Genomic DNA, 12,222 nt, shown 5'->3' with positions numbered 1-12,222 from the left:
GACAGTCATGGGCGCCGCGTAGGTTGCTCAAGCTCCGCGGGAGGTGCGCTGCTCTCCCAGGGGAACGGCGCCTCTTCGCGCGATCTCTCTCGCTTCGCCTTAGGTTTTTGTGCGGTTCTTTTGCCGCCTTGGGTTTTTGAGCGGCAGACCTCGGCCACGGCCGCTGGATCATAGAGTAAAATAGGATAGAGGTTTTTTACCCCGACGGGCGCCTCCTTCGCGGGAGGAGACTTTGAACCCACGGTCCCGAGGCCGTGGCGGTACTCGCCAGGGCCCCGCTCAGCCCCGCCGCTGAAAGCGGGGCCGCCGAGTGCAGCGACAGTCAAGTTCCTTTTTTTCTTATCGCGCTTCTGCGCTGCTGGTGTGTTCCGGGGGAGAGGCCGCGCCGAGCCGCCGCCTCTGCCGCGCACTCCCCGGAGCTTGAGACGGGGAGGTGGGCTAGGCCTCGCCCGGGCGGCCGCTGGATCGGGCCGGGCCGAGCACGATCCTTCCGCAGGTTCACCTACGGAAACCTTGTTACGACTTTTACTTCCTCTAGATAGTCAAGTTTGATCGCCTTCCCGCGCGCCCGCCAGAGCTCCCGCGAGGAGGCCCCGGCGGGCCGGTCCGAGGACCTCACTAAACCATCCAATCGGTAGTAGCGACGGGCGGTGTGTACAAAGGGCAGGGACTTAATCAACGCGAGCTTATGACCCGCGCTACTGGGAATTCTCGCTGATGGGAAATAGTTTCAATCCCCAGTCCCGATCACGAGCGGGTTCAGCTGGAGCACCCGCGCCTCTCGGCGCAGGGTAGACACACGCTGATCCGCCCATTGTGGCGCCGCGCAGCAGCCCCGACATCTAAGGGCATCACAGACCTGTTATTGCTCCATCTCGCGTGGCTGAACGCCACTTGTCCTCTAAGAAGTTTTTGACGCCACCCAAGTGGCCGCGCCACTATTTAGCAAGCCGGAGTCTCGCTCGCTATCGGAATGAACCAGACAAATCGCTTCCACCAACTAAGAACGCCATGCACCACCACCCACAGAATCGAGAAAGAGCTATCAATCTGTCAATCCTTTCCGTGTCCGGGCCGGGTGAGGTTTCCCGTGTTGAGTCAAATTAAGCCGCAGGCTCCACTCCTGGTGGTGCCTTTCCGCAATTCCTTTAAGTTTCAGCTTTGCAACCATACTCCCGGAACCCAAAGACTGCGTGGTTTCCCGCACGCCGCCCGGGCGGGTCATGGGAATAACGCCGCCGATCGCTGGTCGGCATCGCTTACGGTCGGAACTACGACGGTATCTGATCGCCTTCAACCTCCGACTTTCGTTTGATTAATGAAAACATTCTGGCAAATGCTTTCGCTGGTCCGCCTTGCGCCGTCCAAGAATTTCACCTCTAGCGCGCAATACGAATGCCCCGCCGCCCTCTTAATCATGGCTCCGGTTCCAGAAACCCACAAAATAGAACCGAGTCCTATTCCATTATTCCTAGCTGCGTATTCAGCGGCGACGCCGCCTGCTTTGAACACTCTAATTTTTTCAAAGTAAACGCTTTGGCCCTCGACCGACACCCAGCCAAGGGCATCCGGGGCGCCGAGGCAGGGACCTGGGACGGCGGCGGTGGCTCGCCGGGCGGACCGCCAGCCAGATCCCGAGATCCAACTACGAGCTTTTTAACTGCAGCAACTTTAATATACGCTATTGAGCTGGAATTACCGCTGCTGCTGGCACCAGACTTGCCCTCCAATGGGTCCTCGCCATGTGTTTAAGATACGCTATTCCAATTACAGGGCCTCAAAGAGACCTGTATTGTTATTTTTCGCCACTACCTCTCCGAGTCGGAAATGGGTAATTTGCGCGCTGCTGCCTTCCTTGGATGTGGTAGCCGCTTCAGGCTCCTCTCCGAATCGAACCCTGATTCCTCGTCACCCGTGGTCACCATGGTAGGCGCCTGATGTACCATCGAAAGTTGATAGGGCAGACACTGAATGAATCGCCGCCGCCGCGAAGGGCGAGCGATCGCCCGAGGTTATCTAGAGTCACCAAAGGTACCGGTCCGAGGACGGATCCCGGGGCCCGGATGGGTTTTGGATCTGATAAATGCATCGCTGCCTTCAGCCTCCCGCCCCGCGAGGAGAGGCGGCCGCCCGGCGGCGCTGCTTGCATGTATTAGCTCTGGAATTGCCACAGTTATCCAAGTACCGGTGGAGCGATCAAAGGGACCATAACTGATTTAATGAGCCATTCGCAGTTTCACTGTACCGCCGTGGTGCACTTAGACCTGCATGGCTTAATCTTTGAGACAAGCATATGTTACTGGCAGGATCAACCAGGTAACCCCTGTGGGTCGAGGGACCAACCGACGCTGGCGCTGCTTTGCTCCACACACGGTCTCAGTCCGCCTGAGGAGGGGGCCTGGGCAGACCCCGCTGACCTCGGCTAAGACCGCCGCCATAGGGCGACGCGCTGCTCGAACCCTTCGGCGGGGTCGCTGCTGGGGTGGGTGGCCGCTGGGATCGCGCCGACGCCGAAAAGTGTGTTTCACGGGACGGGGTACCCGCCGCGCGGCGCGCGCCGGACGCTGCCGCGTTTGCCCTCCACGCCCGCCGTGACGGACTCTCGCGCTCTGACCGCCGCTTCAGGCCTCCTCCGGCGGGTTCGCGCCTTCCTCGGGCTGAGGGGGCCTGCTCGTAACGAACGCCCAAATTGCCCGGCGCGCGTGCTGTCAAAGCCCAAACGTAAACCCATTGCACGCCGTGCTCTCTGCCAGGCACTCCCGATTTCATAGCAGCAGCGGGCTGGCCGGTGGGGTCTCTAGGCTAGGCGCGCTGCGCCCCAATCGATCACGCTGGGCCGAGGGGACGCTTCGCCGCCGAACGCCCTCTCTCTCGGCGCCTGTGTCCGTGTTTCAGGTGAAGCGCTCGATAGCTCCTCGCCCCGAGCTTCAGAAAGATTGCGCTCAAAACCTAAGTCGATATGGACTTAGTCGCTTTTTCGACTTTTTTTCGCCAGAGACTAAGTCCACAAAACACGCTGCTCACCAAATCGTACCCATGTAAAAGTTGTTCTGTGTAAACGCCACCTCCAGGGTCGCGGGAAAATTTGAATCATGCCCGGAGGAGGCCTCTCGGTCGGCCTGACTCGAGCCTCGGAGGGTATGGAAGTCGGACCTTTCCCCGGTTGACTTAGTGCAATTTTCAAACGAAATCATCCAGGCGCTTCATCCGACCGATCGAGTCCGGTTAAGTGCGCCTTCCCGACGCTTTCCCACTCGACTTCGCCGCCCTGGAGGAAATTTTTTCGCTCAAAACCTAAGTCCAAACATCCAGGCGCTTCATCCGACCGATCGAGTCCGGTTAAGTGCGCGCTTCCCGACGCTTTCCCACTCGACTTCGCCGCCCTGGAGGAAATTTTTTCGCTCAAAACCTAAGTCCAAACATCCAGGCGCTTCATCCGACCGATCGAGTCCGGTTAAGTTCGCCTTCCGGACGCTTTCCCACTCGACTTCGCCGCCCTGGAGGAAATTTTTTTCGCTCAAAACCTAAGTCCAAACATCCAGGCGCTTCATCCGACCGATCGAGTCCGGTTAAGTGCGCCTTCCCGGACGCTTTCCACTCGACTTCCCGCCCTGGAGGAAATTTTTTTCGCTCAAAACCTAAGTCCAAACATCCAGGCGCTTCATCCGACCGATCGAGTCCGGTTAAGCGCGCCTTCCCGACGCTTTTCCCACTCGACCGCCGGCCCTGGAGGAAATTTTTTTTTTCGCTCAAAACCTAAGTCCAAACATCCAGGCGCTTCATCCGACCGATCGAGTCCGGTTAAGCGCGCTTCCCGGACGCTTTCCCACTCGACTTCGCCGCCCTGGAGGAAATTTTTTGCGCTCAAAACCTAAGTCCAAACATCCAGGCGCTTCATCCGACCGATCGAGTCCGGTTAAGTGCGCGCTTCCCGGACGCTTTCCCACTCGACTTCGCCGCCCTGGAGGAAATTTTTTTTATGCTCAAAACCTAAGTCCAAACATCCAGGCGCTTCATCCGACCGATCGAGTCCGGTTATGCGCGCTTTCCCGACGCTTTCCCACTCGACTCCGCCGCCCTGGAGGAAATTTTTTTGCTTTCAAAACCTAAGTCCAGACATCCAGGCGCTTCATCCAGCCGATCTCGCCGGGTTAAGTGCGACTTCTCGACGCTTTCCCACTCGACCCGGGTCTCCTGGAGGAAATTTTTTTCGCTCAAAACCTAAGTCCAAACATCCAGGCGCATATTTCAGACGATCTCGCCGGGTTAAGTGCGACTTCCCGGACGCTTTCCCACTCGACCCCGCCACCCTGGAGGAAATTTTTTGCTTTCAAAACCTAAGTCCAAACATCCAGGCGCATATTTCAGACGATCTCGGCCGGGTTAAGTGCGACTTCCCGACGCTTTCCCACTCGACTTCGCCACCCTGGAGGAAATTTTTTGCTTTCAAAACCTAAGTCCAAACATCCAGGCGCATATTTCAGACGATCTCGCCGGTTAAGTGCGACTTCCGGACGCTTTCCCACTCGACCCCGCCACCCTGGAGGATTTTTTTGCTTTCAAAACCTAAGTCCAAACATCCAGGCGCATATTTCAGCCGATCTCGCCCGGTTAAGTGCGACTTCTCGGACGCTTTCCCACTCGACCCTCCACCCTGGAGGTATTTTTTGCCGCTCAAAACCTAAGTCCAGACATCCAGGCGCATATTTCAGACGATCTCGGCCGGGTTAAGTGCGACTTCCCGGACGCTTTCCCACTCGACTCCGCCACCCTGGAGGATTTTTTTGCTTTCAAAACCTAAGTCCAAACATCCAGGCGCATATTTCAGACGATCTCGCCGGGTTAAGTGCGACTTCCCGGACGCTTTCCCACTCGACTTCCGCCACCCTGGAGGATTTTTTTGCTTTCAAAACCTAAGTCCAGACATCCAGGCGCATATTTCAGCCGATCTCGCCGGGTTAAGTGCGACTTCTCGACGCTTTCCCTCGACCCTCCACCCTGGAGGTATTTTTTGCCGCTCAAAACCTAAGTCCAGACATCCAGGCGCATATTTCAGACGATCTCGGCCGGGTTAAGTGCGACTTCCCGGACGCTTTCCCACTCGACCCGCCACCCTGGAGGATTTTTTTGCTTTCAAAACCTAAGTCCAAACATCCAGGCGCATATTTCAGCCGATCTCGGCCGGGTTAAGTGCGACTTCTCGGACGCTTTCCCACTCGACCCTCCACCCTGGAGGATTTTTTTGCCGCTCAAAACCTACGCCCAGACATCCAGGCGCTGCACAGCCGATCAAGGCCGGGTTAAGAGCGACTTCTCGACACACACATTTACGAACCCCGTGTCTGGATTTCAATTTTTCCAAAGGGCCTGGGCTCACACATTAACCCCAACGCAGTAACACTTTAATGGGCATCGCTTTATTTCATTCTCGCCTGGATGAATGTTTTACAAAGGGCCTGCGCCACAGACTAACCCTACACACTAACACCTTATTGGGCATAATTTTTTTCTATAAAGGCCCTGGATGAATGTTTTCTATAAGGCCTGCGCTCACAGACTAACCCCATCACAATAACACTTATGTGGGCATGATTTTATTCTATAAAGGCCCTGATGAATGTTTTCTATAAGGCCTGCGCTCACAGACTAACCCCATCACAATAACACTTATTTGGGCATGATTTTATTTAAAAAGGCCCTGATGAATGTTTTCTACAAAGGCCTGCGCTCACAGACTAACCCGACACAGTAGCGCCTTATTGGGCATGATTTTATTTAATAAAGGCCCTGGAGGAATGTTTTCTATAAGGCCTGCACTCACAGACTAACCCCATCACAATAACACTTATTTGGGCATGATTTTATTCTATAAAGGCCCTGGATGAATGTTTTCTATAAGGCCTGCGCTCACAGACTAACCCTATCACAATAACACTTATTTGGGCATGATTTTATTTAATAAAGGCCCTGATGAATGTTTTCTATAAGGCCTGCGCTCACAGACTAACCCCATCACAATAACACTTATTTGGGCATGATATTATTTAATAAAGGCCCTGGATGAATGTTTTACAAAGGGCCTGCGCTCACAGACTAACCCTACACAGTAACACCTTATTGGGCATGATTTTATTTAATAGAGACCCTGGATGAATGTTTTCTATAAGGCCTGCGCTCACAGACTAACCCCATCACAATAACACTTATTTGGGCATGATTTTATTTAATAAAGGCCCTGATGAATGTTTTCTATAAGGCCCAAGCTCACAGACTAACCCCTAACCCTAACCCTAACCCTAACCCTAACCCTAGCCCTAACCCTAACCCTAACCCTAACCCTAACCCTAACCCTAACCCTAACCCTAACCCTAACCCCTAACCCTAACCCTAGCCCTAACCCTAACCCTAACCCCTAACCCTAGCCCTAACCCTAACCCTAACCCAAACCCTAACCCTAACCCTAACCCTAGCCCTAACCCTAACCCTAACCCTAACCCTAACCCTAACCCTAACCCTAACCTTATTGGGCATGATTTTACTCTCTATAAAGGCCCTGGGTGACAGTTTTACACAGGGCCTGGGGTCACAGACTAACCCCATCACAATAGCACTTATTTGGGCATGTTTTTATTTAATAAAGGCCCTGATTGAATGTTTTCTATAAGGCCTGCGCTCACAGACTAACCCGACACAGTAACGCTTCATTGGGCATGATTTTATTTAATAAAGGCCCTGGAACAATGTTTTCTATAAGGCCTGCGCCACAGACTAACCCGACACAGTAACTCTTTGTTGGGCATGATTTTACTTAATAAAGGCCCTGGAAAATGTTTTCTATAAGGCCTGCGCCACAGACTAACCCGACACAGTAACGCTTTATTGGGCATGATTTTATTTAATAAAGGCCCTGGAAAAAATTTTTATAAGGCCTGCGCCACAGACTAACCCGACACAGTAACGCTTCATTGGGCATGATTTTATTTAATAAAGGCCCTGGAACAATGTTTTCTATAAGGCCTGCGCTCACAGACTAACCCGACACAGTAACTCTTTGTTGGGCATGATTTTACTTAATAAAGGCCCTGGAAAAATGTTTTCTATAAGGCCTGCGCCACAGACTAACCCGACACAGTAACGCTTTATTGGGCATGATTTTATTTAATAAAGGCCCTGGAAAAATGGTTTCTATAAGGCCTGCGCCACAGACTAACCCGACACAGTAACGCTTCATTGGGCATGATTTTATTTAATAAAGGCCCTGATGACAGTTTTCTTTAAGGCCTGCGCCACAGACTAACCCGACACATTAACGCTTTATTGGGCATGATTGTATTTAATAAAGGCCCTGATGAATGTTTTCTATAAGGCCTGCGCCACAGACTAACCCCGACACAGTAACTCTTCATTGGGCATGATTTTATTTAATAAAGGCCCTCGATGAATGTTTTGTATAAGGCCTGCCTCACAGACTAACCCGACACAGTAACTCTTTATTGGGCGTGATTTTATTTAATAAAGGCCCTGGAAAATGTTTTCTATAAGGCCTGCGCCACAGACTGACCCCGACACAGTAACTCTTTATTGGGCATGATTTTATTTAATAAAGGCCTCGATGAATGTTTTCTATAAGGCCTGCGCCACTGACTAACCCCTGCAACAATAACACTCTTATGGGCATGATTTTATTTAATTAAGGCCCTGATGACAGTTTTCTTTAAGGCCTACCTCACAGACTAACCCGACACAGTAACTCTTTATTGGGCGTGATTTTATTTAATAAAGGCCCTGGAAAATGTTTTTCTATAAGGCCTGCGCCACAGACTAACCCGACACAGTAACGCTTTATTGGGCGTGATTTTATTTAATAAAGGCCCTCGATGAATGTTTTTCTATAAGGCCTGCGCCACAGACTAACCCGACACAGTAACTCTTATTGGGCGTGATTTTATTTAATAAAGGCCCTGGAAAATGTTTTCTATAAGGCCTGCGCCACAGACTGACCCCACACAGTAACTCTTTATTGGGCATGATTTTATTTAATAAAGGCCCTCGATGAATGTTTTCTATAAGGCCTGCGCCACTGACTAACCCCTGCATAATAACACTCTTATGGGCATGATTTTATTTAATTAAGGCCCTGATGACAGTTTTCTTTAAGGCCTACCTCACAGACTAACCCGACACAGTAACTCTTTATTGGGCGTGATTTTATTTAATAAAGGCCCTGGAAAATGTTTTTCTATAAGGCCTGCGCCACAGACTAACCCGACACAGTAACGCTTTATTGGGCGTGATTTTATTTAATAAAGGCCCTGGAAAATGTTTTCTATAAGCACTGCGCTCACTGACTAACCCCTCATAATAACACTCTTATGGGCATGATTTTATTTAATAAAGGCCCTGATGACAGTTTTCTTTAAGGCCTGCGCTCACAGACTAACCCGACACAGTAACTCTTTGTTGGGCATGATTTTACTTAATAAAGGCCCTGGAAAATGTTTTCTATAAGGCCTGCGCTCACAGACTAACCCGACACAGTAACGCTTTTTTATTGGGCATGATTTTATTTAATAAAGGCCCTGGAAAATGTTTTCTATAAGGCCTGCGCCACAGACTAACCCGACACAGTAACGCTTTTATTGGGCATGATTTTATTTAATAAAGGCCCTGGATAAATGTTTTCTTTAAGGCCTGCGCCACAGACTAACCCCTCATATAATAACACTCTTATGGGCATGATTTTATTTAATAAAGGCCCTGATGACAGTTTTTTTAAGGCCTGCCCTCACAGACTAACCCGACACAGTAACTCTTTATTGGGCGTGATTTTATTTAATAAAGGCCCTGGAAAATGTTTTTCTATAAGGCCTGCGCCACAGACTAACCCACCCATTAACTCTTTATTGGGCATGATTTTATTTAATAAAGGCCCTCGATGAATGTTTTCCATAAGGCCTGCGCCACAGACTAACCCCGCCACAATAACACAGATTTGGGTATGATTTTATTTATTAAAGGCCCTGATGAATGTTTTCACAAAGGCCTGCGCCACAGACTCGCCCCAAGAAGCAGCGACGCGCAGGGCACGAATTTCAGAGTTTTTAGAGAAAAAAAAAAAAAAAAAAAAAAAAATTAAAGTTGATGTAAAAGTTGTTCTGGTAAACGGCCACCTCCGGGTCGCGGTGAAATTTGAATCGTGCCCGAAGAGGCCTCTCGGTCGGCCTGACTCGAGCCTCGGAGGGTATGGAAGTCGGACCTTTCCCCGAAGTTGACTTAGTGCAATTTTCAAACGAAAATCATCCAGGCGCATATTTCAGCCGATCTCAGCCGGGTTAAGTGCGACTTCTCGGACGCTTTCCCACTCGACCCCGGCCTCCCTGGAGGAAATTTTTTGTCGTTCAAAACCTAAGTCCAAACATCCAGGCGCATATTTCAGCCGATCTCAGCCGGGTTAAGTGCGACTTCTCGGACGCTTTCCCACTCGACCCCGCCTCCTGGAGGAAATTTTTTTCGCTCAAAACCTAAGTCCAAACATCCAGGCGCATATTTCAGCCGATCTCGGCCCGGGTTAAGTGCGACTTCTCGACGCTTTCCCACTCGACTTCGCCTCCCTGGAGGAAATTTTTTTCGCTCAAAACCTAAGTCCAAACATCCAGGCGCATATTTCCGACCGATCTCGGCCGGTTAAGTGCGCTTCCCGGACGCTTTCCCACTCCGGACTTCCAGGCGCCGCCCTGGAGGAAATTTTTTTGCGTTCAAAACCTAAGTCCAAACATCCAGGCGCCTTCCGGCCGATCTCAGTCCGGGTTAAGTGCGCCTTCCGGACGCTTTCCCACCCCAAATTTTTTGCTTTCAAAACCTAAGTCCAAACATCCAGGCGCATATTGGGCCGATCGCCGGTTAAGTGCGACTACGCTTTCCCACTCGACTGGAGGAAATTTTTTTGCTTTCAAAACCTGCGTCCAAACATCCAGGCGCTATTTCAGACCGATCACGGTTAACTTCCCGACGCTTTCCCACTTGGGCCACCCTGAGGAAATTTTTTGCTTTCAAAACCTAAGTCCAAACATCCAGGCGCCTTTCAGATCTCGGCCGGTTATGCGCTTCCGACGCTTTCCCACTGACTTCCGCCCACCCTGGAGAATTTTTTTGCTAAAACCTAAGTCCAAACATCCAGGCGCAATAACATCTCAGCCGGTTATTTGGGCTTTCCCATGATTTTATTCTATAAAGGTCCTGGATGAATGTTTTCTCGCCGGTAAGGCCTGCGCTCCACAGACTAACCTAAGTCCATCACAATAACACTTTATGTGGGCATGATTTTATTCTATAAAGGCCCTGGATGAATGTTTTCTATATAAGTCCAAACTGGCGCTCACAGACTAACCCCATCACGTTATGCATCTCAATAACACTTATTTGGGCATGATTTTATTTAATAAAGGCCCTGGATGAATGATTTCTTTATAAGGCCTGTGCTCACAGATTAACCTCACATCACATAAACACTTATTTGGGCATGATTTTATTTAATAAAGGCCCTGGATGAATGATTTCTAAAGGCCTGTGCTCACAGATTAACCCCATCACATAAACACTTATTTGGGCATGATTTTATTTAATAAAGGCCCTGGATGAATGATTTCTATAAGGCCTGTGCTCACAGATTAACCCCATCACATAAACACTTTTTGGGCATGATTTTATTTAAAAAGGCCCTGGATGAATGTTTTCTATAAGGCCTGCGCTCACAGACTAACCCCATCACAATAACACTTATGTGGGCATGATTTTATTTAATAAAGGCCCTGGAGGAATGTTTTCTATAAGGCCTGCGCTCACAGACTAACCCCATCACAATAACACTTATTTGGGCATGATTTTATTCTATAAAGGCCCTGGATGAATGTTTTCTATAAGGCCTGCGCTCACAGACTAACCCCATCACAATAACACTTATTTGGGCATGATTTTATTTAATAAAGGCCCTGGATGAATGTTTTCTATAAGGCCTGCGCTCACAGACTAACCCCATCACAATAACACTTATTTGGGCATGATATTATTTAATAAAGGCCCTGATGAATGTTTTACAAAGGGCCTGCGCTCACAGACTAGCCCTACACAGTAACACCTTATTGGGCATGATTTTATTCTATAAAGGCCCTGGATGAATGATTTCTATAAGGCTCACACCACAGACTAACCCCATCACAATAACACTTATTTGGGCATGATTTTATTTAAAAAGGCCCTGGATGAATGTTTTCTATAAGGCCTGCGCCACAGACTAACCCCATCACAATAACACTTATTTGGGCATGATATTATTTAATAAAGGCCCTGGATGAATGTTTTACAAAGGGCCTGCGCTCACAGACTAACCTCTACACAGTAACACCTTATTGGGCATGATTTTATTTAATAAAGGCCCTGATGAATGTTTTCTATAAGGCTCAAGCCACAGACTAACCCCATCACAATAACACTTATGTGGGCATGATTTTATTTATTAAAGGCCCTGGATGAATGTTTTCTATAAGGCCTGCGCCAAAGACTAACCCCATCACAATAACATTTATTTGGGCATGATTTTATTCTATAAAGGCCCTGGATGAATTTTTTCTATAAGGCCTGCGCTCACAGACTAACCCCATCACAATAACACTTATTTGGGCATGATATTATTTAATAAAGGCCCTGGATGAATGTTTTACAAAGGGCCTGCGCCACAGACTAACCCTACACAGTAACACCTTATTGGGCATGATTTTATTTAATAAAGGCCCTGGATGAATGTTTTCTATAAGGCCTGCGCCACAGACTAACCCCATCACAATAACACTTATTTGGGCATGATTTTATTTAATAAAGGCCCTGGATGAATGTTTTCTATAAGGCCTGCGCCAAAGACTAACCCCATCACAATAACATTTATTTGGGCATGATTTTATTCTATAAAGGCCCTGGATGAATGTTTTCTATAAGGCCTGCGCTCACAGACTAACCCCATCACAATAACACTTATTTGGGCATGATTTTATTTAATAAAGGCCCTGGATGAATGTTTTCTATAAGGCCTGCGCCACAGACTAACCCCATCACAATAACACTTAATTGGGCATGATTTTATTTAATAAAGGCCCTGGATGAATGTTTTCTATAAGGCCCGCGCTCACAGACTAACCCTAACCCTAACCCTAACCCTAACCCTAGCCCTAA

Source organism: Puntigrus tetrazona, unplaced genomic scaffold (assembly GCF_018831695.1).
Source record: "Puntigrus tetrazona isolate hp1 unplaced genomic scaffold, ASM1883169v1 S000000003, whole genome shotgun sequence".
Taxonomy (NCBI): Eukaryota; Metazoa; Chordata; class Actinopteri; order Cypriniformes; family Cyprinidae; genus Puntigrus; species Puntigrus tetrazona.
Note: the sequence above shows the minus strand (reverse complement) of the source record.